At 41.2% G+C, this 9,603-nt stretch overlaps 1 non-coding gene across 1 annotated transcript; it reads left to right on the top strand.

Annotated features, from left to right (window-relative positions):
* The first annotated feature begins 357 nt into the window (after window positions 1-357).
* LOC131183519 (small nucleolar RNA R71) lies at window positions 358-462 on the top strand. The gene has a single exon (XR_009151569.1). It is a non-coding gene; the product is annotated as a small nucleolar RNA R71 (small nucleolar RNA).
* The last annotated feature ends 9,141 nt before the right edge of the window (window positions 463-9,603 follow it).

Here is a 9,603-nt window from a genome sequence, read left to right on the forward strand (position 1 = left end):
AAATCTTGATTAAGTGCAGAAAATCACGCACAATTGACATTTGCACTCCAATTTCTAGTGTATTACCGTAACCTCCTATCAAGAATCTACTTTCATACTTAACTTGTCCATCTTCTTTGTCAAAGCATCAAACTTAGCATTAATCATATTCATGGCATCAAGCTCGAACATACCACTGGTTTCTTGATCTCATTCCTCTCACAACTCCATTGGTAGTTGTTATAAGCAATTTTATCAAGAGCGTAAAAGCTTCATCTTCGATTTCTCCATAAGGTCACCTCCGTAAGATGCATCAATTGTACTCCTAATAGTGGTGAAACTCCATTATAAAAGTGTTGAACAAGCATCCACTTAGGAATCCCATGATGTGGACATCTCCTTTGCAAATCCTTGTACCTCTCCCATCCTTCATACAAGCTCTCCTCATCTCTAGGTTTAAAACAAGTCACCATTCCTCACCTTAGTGCCTTGCTTGGTGGAAAATATTGAGCCAAAATGCTTGAGAAAGTTCATCCCATGTTGTGATAGAACCCGTGGCAAAGAATGTAACCACTCTCTAGCTCGGTCCTTCAGAGAAAAAGGAAATAACTGAGTCGAATTGCATCATCGAAACTCCATTTATCTTCAAAATATCACTGATCTCAAGAAAGTTTGCCAGATGCACATGTGGACTTTCACTAGGCTTTCATCCAAATTGTGCGTGGTGTACCATTTGACAAAGTGCGCGTTTCAGTTCAAAATTATTAGCTTCTACCCTTGGTCTTGTGATACTTGGCATGAAATCTCCAATGTTAGGATAGGCATGATCCTTCACAGAGCGGTTGTTATTATTGTTGTTGTTGTTGTCAGCCATTTCTTCTTGTAATTGCTCTTGCTCTTGTGCTCTTTCTTGTTGTTGTTGAGCTTTAATTTCAGCTTTTCTCCTTTTAGATTCTGCTCTTAAAGCCTTTGCTGTCTTCTCTATTTCTGGGTCAAAGAATAAATTGATTTCTTCACTTTTTGTCCTTCTCATAAAATAAACCACCTGAAAAACAAAAATAAACAAATTCTCAAAGTAAAATTGTAAAAAGAAATAAAATAAAATGCCCAAATTAACCAAACAAACAATCGTTCAATATCAAGCAAAATCAAATCCCCAGAACGGCGCTAAAACTTGTTGTGACTTATCCGCAAGTATACGGGTCGCCTCAAGTAATAAAGTGATGAATCAAGTATCGTTCCCACGAGGATTTGCTGTTTGATTACTAAACTATGAATGAAGCGATTATTTGGGCTAATGATTAATGAATAAATGGTAAATGTAAATGAGCAAGGTAAATTGATTAATCTAATTGAAATGGGTAAAGAGCAAACAAATAAATTCTAATTCTAGCTCGCAATTAAACTAAAATTAACAATGGGTAATTTAAACGAAAGTCTAATTATGGTAAAAGTGATTCCAGAGTTGGGGGTTTATGCATAAATTAATTGGGATTTGTCTTGGGCATTCCAATTTTTAGGAAAAATAGAGTTTGAAGGAAATTGATTCTAAATTCCTTTGATATCTTTTTCAAGCAAATCAAAGTGTATTCTAAAATAACCAAATCTACTTTCGTATGTATTTGATTACTTTAAAACCCATTAAGTTTTGTAACCAATAATTAATTCCTCTTAAAGTCCTAGTTTATTTCTAAATCTAGGTGATTTTAAGTTCCAATCCTTGATTAACTATCAATGACCTTCACCTTTCGGTCCTTCAATCAAAGATTAACACAATACCCAATGGGTACCAACATTAGGCAAGTAAATCAAGCACACAAGGAAGGAATCAAAACTCATATTCATATAAAATAAGGAAATACCCAATCCAAATCTACAAATTAATCTAAAACATATTTCCCAACTCTGAAATCTAAAGAAATTACTCACTCATGATGGTATTTACAAGAAATATAGATGGAAGAATAAAGAAAAACATGATAAAAGGACTGAAATAGGAAAACCCAGGTGGAAGAACCAAGGTCTCTGGTTTCTGAGCTCAAAAACTCGTGCAGCAGCTCCTCCTCCAAGAGAAAATGGCGCCTCCTCTCCCTTTCTATTAAATTTTCTTTCCTTTTTGTTTTTCTCCCTCTTCCTCTTATGGCAAAAATAAGGAAATGATGAATTTATATGGTCCCTAAAAGTTACCCTAAAAGTAAATAAAAGAAAAGGAGTGGATAGAAAATGAGGTGTAAAATTATCCAAGTCAGCAGCACTATTCACGTTCTGGGCATTCTGCTTAGGGTTCGGCTTAACCCTAAGCAGCTTCTTAGCAAATTTAGCCTCTGGTCGCACTGTCTGCTTAAGGTTAAGCAGACCTTCAGCAAATCTCGGCAGATTTATAGTAAAATGGACTTTTCTGCTCATGCTTGACTTGTGTTGCACCTTATTAAGCAAGGTCTCAAGCAAATTTCGGCTGGTTTGCTCTTTCAAGGCTTGATTTCTTCAACTTTCCTCCATGCTTAAAGAATCCCAAATTTCTTCAAATCACTTCCTAATGCACTCATTGATCCTCGATTTGCCACAAAATCCTATCAAAAACAACAAAATTACAAAAATCAAATATAAAGTATCTAAAATTAACAAATAAACTAAAATAAAGCTAAAAACATAAAATATACTAAAATATAAGGGCAAAATGGATGCAAAACTACCCTAAAATGCCTATATGAAATGAGTGTAACAATGGCTGTGAGTTATTTTAAAACTCTTTATACTGAGGATAAAAGGGGAGATAATGAGTATTCAGTTAAAGAGCAATTTCCTTGTGTTTCGGTGGAGCAAAAGGATTCATTGTTGCAAGTTGTTTCTTCTGCTGAAGTTAAGGTTGCTCTGTTTGACATGAAACCATGGAAGGCTCCGGGTGTGGATGGGCTACATGCATGCTTTTATCACACTCAATGGAATGTGGTGGGTAATCGATTGGTGGAAGAGGTGCGTCGAGTGTGTGGAGGTGGTACAGTTGAGGAAGAGTTGAATAGGACATTGTTGGCTTTGATTCCTAAGGTAGAGGTGCCAGAAAGTATTTCATAGTTTAGGCCGATTAGTCTTTGTACAGTGGCCTATAAGGTTATTACTAAGGTGTTAACGAATAGATTGAAGAGAATTCTTCCTAATATTGTGGGTTATACTCAAACAAGTTTTATCCTAGGAAGAAGCATTACTGATAATATTATGGTGGCATAGGAATTGATCCACTCGATGAAGAAGAAGAAAGGAAAGAAAGGATTTATGACCATTAAAGTTGACCTTGAAAAAGCATATGATCGGGTCAGCTGGAGGTTTCTTCACGAGACATTGATTGATGCAGGGTTGCCTTTGCAATTTGCGAATGTAGTCTTAAATTGTATTTCTTCTTCTTCCATTCAAGTTTTATGGAATGGAGAAGTCACTGAGACTTTCAAGCCGGAGAGGGGTCTTCGGCAAGGAGATCCCCTTTCTCCTTATTTGTTTGTTCTAGTGATGGAACGCTTAGCACATGGCATTAATAGGGCTCTACAAGAAAAATTGTGGAAGCCGATTTATTTGGGAAAAAAAGGTCCTACTCTTACAAATCTTTTCTTTGCTGATGATTTATTGCTCATGGCAGAGGCTTCGATGGACCAAGTTACTTGTATTAAAAGAGTTTTATGTGAGTTTTGTAACTGCTCTGGGCAGCGGGTGAGTTTACAAAAAACTAGAGTATATTTCTCATCTAATATTCCTCATCAGTCTAGGGAGGATATCTGTAAGGAGTTGGGGGTGTTGGAAACACAAGACTTGGGGACATATTTGGGTATGCCTTTGATTAATGTGAGAATTACTAAGAAGACTTACGAGTTCATTTTAGACAAGGCTAAAAAAAGCTTATCAGGGTGGAGTGCTAATAATCTATCATTTGCAGGGCGGGTAACACTTACGCAATCTGTTTTAGCTGCAATGCTAGTTTATGCAATGCAATCCACTAAAATTCCAGTGTGGATATGTGATCAATTAGATAAGCTTTGTCGTGATTTTATTTGGGGATCTACAGGAAATAAAAGAAAAATCCATCTGGTTGCTTGGAATAAAATCTGTCAGCCTAAATGCAATGGTGGATTGGGGTTGCGTAATTTGAAAGCTTTTAATATTGCTTTCCTCATGAAACTTTGTTGGGGTCTATTGAAGAAGACAGATGTGTTGTGGGTTAAAATGTTTCGGCATAAATATAAAGTGGATATTGATGATTCGGGGATGTTGCATGGGAACCATAATGGGTCATTTCTTTGGAGAGGCCTGGTTGAGGCTTGGAATTATATGCAAAAAGGGTTGGTGTGGGCCTTGGGAAATGGCCGATCCATTAGATTTTGGACAGATATATGGCTTCCAGGAGAAAGGAAATTAATAGATTATGTCTCTCATAATATTCCTGAGGAGTGGATGAAAGGAAAAGTTAGGGATTTTGTTTCGAAAGAAGGAATCTAGAATTGGAGTAAGTTTGATGTTTTTTTACCGCCGAATGTCTTATTGGTGATTGCAGCAATACCTCCTCCCTCTGATGATGCAGGCGAGGATGTTGTTTTATGGGGAGGAACTGCTTCAGGATCTTTTTCTGTTAAATCTGCGTATTCGTTAGTTACTAAACACTCTTAGGGAGAGATGAATTTGTTATGGAAAATTATTTGGCGATGGAAAGGCCCTCAGAGAATAAGAGCTTTCCTATGGTTAGTTGCTTCAGAGAAGATTCTGACTAATAGGGAGAGGGTTCGACGAAACCTAAGTTGTCACGACCCAACCTATGGGCCGGACCGGCACTAGGACCTGGGCCAGCCTAAAGCCCCCGAGGCCCATAGTAAGCCTATTACATTCTGCTATAGCACATGAGAAGGATCAGGAATGTATTTCCTGAGCATGCAGATGTGAAATACAGGATGAACATGAGAAAGGTTGGGTGGTAGCTCCAACCGGTAGGCAACTGCTCCAACTCTATTAGTAACCTCAAAAGGTCCAATATACCGAGGTGTCAACTTGCCCTTCTTTCCAAATCTCATTACTCCCTTCATCGGAGAAATCTTCAGGAATACATAATTGCCTACTACAAACTCTACATCCCTCCGTCTAGGATCTGCATAACTCTTCTGCCTACTGAAAGTTGTTTTCAATCGTTCCCTAATTAAAGGAACTATCTCTGGCGTGTACTGCACTAGGTCTACATCATGTACCTTTGCTTCTCCCATATCCATCCAACACAGAGGAGACCTACACTTTCTACCATATAATGCCTCATAGGGTGCCATCCCTATGCTGGAATGATAACTGTTATTGTAGGCAAACTCCACCAAAAGTAGCTGATCATCTCATTGACCTCCAAAATCCAAAACACTCATGTGAAGCATGTCTTCCAGTGTCTGGATTGTCTTTTCGGACTGTTTGTCTGTCTAAGGGTGGAAAGCAGTACTAAAGTTCAACTGTGTGCCAAGTGCCTCCTGCAACTTTCTCCAAAACCGAGAAGTGAACTGGGGCCCTCTGTCAGATATTATGGAAGCAGGAATTCCATGCAATCTAACGATTTCTCGAATATAGAGTCGGGCGTACTGTGCAACAGAATATGTGGTCTTCACGGGCAAGAAATGAGCTGATTTGGTAGGCAGTCTACAATTACCCATATCAAATCATATCCCCACGTAGTACGAGGCAACCCAGTCACAAAATCCATAGTAATCATTTCCCACTTCCATTCTGGGATAGGGAGCTCTTGCAGCTTCCCTGACGGCCTCTAGTGTTCAAATTTCACCTTCTGACAAGTCAAGCACTTGGACACAAAGTCTGCTATGTCTTTCTTCATGCCATTCCACCAATAACTATCTTTCACATCATGGTACATCTTAGTGGAGCCTGGGTGGACATTGTACAGTGTATAGTGTGCCTCTCGCATGATTTCATTTCTGAGATTGTCCACGTTGGGCACACATATCCTGAAACCTTGCATAAGAGCGCCATCATTGGCAAATCCAAACTCACCACCTTCACCCTGCTGTACTCTTTCTATGATCTTCATCAGTTGTTGGTCTCTGTGCTGGGAAACTCTAACTCTGTCTCGCAGGTCTAGTCTCACTGAAAAATGAGCCAACAATACCCTCTCATCTGAAAGATCTAAGATCAGACCTTGATCCATTAACTCATGTACTTCTTGAATCAACGGTATCTTCTCCGCTGATATGTGCGCCAAGCTGCCAGAAGATTTTCTGCTCAAAGCATCTGCTACTACATTGGCCTTCCCAGGGTGGTATTGGATGGTACAATCATAGTCCTTCAGAAGCTCCATCCATCTCCTTTGTCTCAAGTTTAAATCCCTCTGTTGGAAGATGTACTTCAAACTCTTGTGGTCGGTGTATATCTCGCACACTTCACCATACAGGTAGTGTCTCTAGATCTTTAGTGCAAAGACTACAGCCGCCATTTCTAAATCATGGGTGGGGTAGTTCTGCTCATGCCTCTTCAGCTGCCTTGAAGCATAAGCCACTACTTTTCCATTCTGCATCAAAACACACCCTAAGCCAACTTTGGAGGCGTCACAGTACACGGTATATCCTTCACCACTCATCGGTAGTGTCAACACAGGGGCGGTGGTTAGACACTCCTTAAGCTTCTGAAAACTTTCCTCACAACCATCTGTCCAAATGAATGGAACATTCTTCCGAGTTAACTTAGTTAGGGGAGCTGCTATCCTGGAAAAATCCTGCACAAAACGCCTATAGTAGCCAGCTAGGCGTAGAAAACTTCGCACCTCAGTGACTGTTGTAGGCCTAAGCCAATCAGTTACAGCCTCAATTTTCTTGGGATCCACTTGAATGCCTTCACTAGAAACCACGTGTCCTAAGAATGAGATGCTTTCTAGCCAAAATTCACATTTTGAAAATTTGGCATATAACTGGTGCTCCCTCAAAGTCTGCAACACCATCCTCAAGTGCCACACGTGTTCTTCCTCGGTCCGAGAGTATACCAAAATGTCATCTATGAATACGATGACAAAACGGTCCAGGAATGGCCTGAACACTCTGTTCATCAAGCCCATGAAGGCTGCTGGTGCATTAGTGAGTCCAAAAGACATCACCAAGAACTCATAATGACCATATCTTGTCCTGAATGCTGTTTTGGACACATCCTCATTCCTGATTCTCAACTGATAGTAGCCTTATCGTAGGTCTATTTTGGAAAAGAATCTAGCCCCTTGGAGCTGGTCAAACAGATCATCGATCCGAGGAAGTGGATACTTGTTTTTCACAGTCACCTTGTTAAGCTGTCTATAGTCAATACACAACCTCAAGGACCCATCCTTCTTTCTCACAAATAGAACAGGAGCACCCCACGGTGAAGTGCTCGGACGTATGAAACCCTTGTCCAAAAGCTCCTGTAGTTGCTCCTTTAACTCTTTCAATTCTACAGGTGCCATCCTGTAAGGCGGCATTGATATGGGATTTGTATCCGGCACAACATCAATGCAGAACTCTATTTCCCTTCCTGGTGGCAACCCTGGAAGCTCCTCAGGGAAGACATCTATGAATTCTCTGACAACAGAAACATTTCCCATATTGACACTTTCTACAGATGTATCTCTCACTAATGCCAAATACCCATAACATCCACGCCTCAACATTTTTCTAGCACTAATTGCTGACACTAAATTATATGGAGCCACGCTCCTGTCACCATCAAAGCTAAACTCTTCCACACCAGGTATGTGGAAATACACCTTTTTTTTCCTGCAGTCTAAAGTGGTATAATGAGTTGCTAACCAATCCATTCCCAAGATCACATCAAAATCCATTACTGGTAGAGGAACCAAATCTGCTGGGAGGATCTTTCCATCCACTACTACTGGGCTACCCGGAAAAACCATATCTACATCTATGTTGTCACTAAGCGGGGTAGCTACAAACAAAGGGCATTCTAAAGTTGTAGGGTTCCTACCCAATCTCATGGCAAACACTGGGGAGACGAATGAGTGCATAGCACCTGGATCTATTAAAACACAAGCCTCATAGGAACAGACTAGAAGAATACCTGCCACAACTGCATTGGAAGCCTGAGCATCCTGGTGAGTCAGGGTGAAAACTCGAGCTTGACCCCTACCCTGGGCTGCAGAACCCTGATACTGACTCCTACCTCCTGATCTTCCTCCAAATCCACGTCCCCTTTGTCCTCGGCCCTGTTGGCCACTGAACTGACTGCCTGCCATGCTGGAAGCACCAGGATAAAACTGACGAGGAACATTTGCAATAGAACCCTGTGACCCCATCTGTGGCTCGCTGAACACGGGGTATTCCCTAGCAAAGTGACCTAGTTGGCCACACCTGAAACATACTCCTGAACCTATCAGACAAGGTCCTGAATGTCCTCTTCCACACTGTGCACAAGGCGCAAGGGAGGATCCTGAACCAGACCCAGAACTGATGTACCCTGAACTATGACAATTGCTGGATCCGTACCTGGGTCTGAATCCTCAAGATTTATGTCTAAAACCACTCCTCTTATTCCTACTTCTTCCTCTGTAATTACTTTGGCCTCCGTTATCCGGAGCACCTATGTGGGGAACACCTGAAGAACCCTCTGCTCTATTTTTCTTTGCTCTTCCACTGTCATCTCTGGTGTAGCTAATCTCAATCTGTCGGGCACGATCAACTACCACATCAAAAGACTGATCAGACATCATGGCCAGGTTTGCATACCTCCTGTCCAGCCCCTTCAAGAACCTTTTCACCTTCATACTTTCTGTGGCCACTGCTGTAAGGGCATTTCTGCTTAGTTCTAGAAATTCTGTAGCATATTCATCTACAGCCCTGCCATTCTGCCTTAAGGCCTCAAAGGCCCCCTGCTTTTGATCTCTGAAACTTTTTGGTACAAATCTGTTGATAAACAGTATCACAAACTGGGTCCATGACAAACCTTCCATCCGAGGTAATATGTAGTCATTCATCCATTGTCTAGGCATAGGCCCCATGACATGCTACACACACTCTATGAGTCTCCTATTAGTCAACTGCAACTCCATCCCTGCCTATTTGCAGGAATCCAAAAACCGATAGGCATCGTCTGACACATCATAAGTACCAGACACCAATTTCTTGAAATTAATTATCTGTTTGTAAGGTTTCCCCTTTGGTGCGGTGGACTGCTGCTGTTGGGGAGGGTGGACCATATACTGTGCCATCATATCGATGGTTCTCTGCAAACCAGCTAGAGTAGCTACCATTGGGTCCATGGGACCCTGTGCCACAAAAGACTGTTCCTAAACTGGTGGTGGCTGCTCCTCTACTTGAGCAGCTCTAGGCCTCCTACCCCGCCTCTTCGGGGCAGGCGTCTCATCCTGTGTCGGCACCTCGTCAGGCACATCTGGTTTTGGTGCAGTGGCAGCTCTCCTGCTTCTACGCATTTTTCTGAAATTCAGCAGCATTAGCCCATAAAATTTCAAAACTGCATATTACACAGCTCTATACATAGCCGACCCCAAATCTTTGGGATAAAGGCTTAGTTGAGCTGAGTTGAGTTGAGTTATAAACTCATATTTACACATAATATATGAAGCAGAAACTAGAAGCAAAGATGACAATGCAAGACGAATGTGGA

The sequence above is a fragment of the Hevea brasiliensis genome, chromosome 9 (genome assembly GCF_030052815.1).
Source record: "Hevea brasiliensis isolate MT/VB/25A 57/8 chromosome 9, ASM3005281v1, whole genome shotgun sequence".
NCBI lineage: Eukaryota > Viridiplantae > Streptophyta > Magnoliopsida > Malpighiales > Euphorbiaceae > Hevea > Hevea brasiliensis.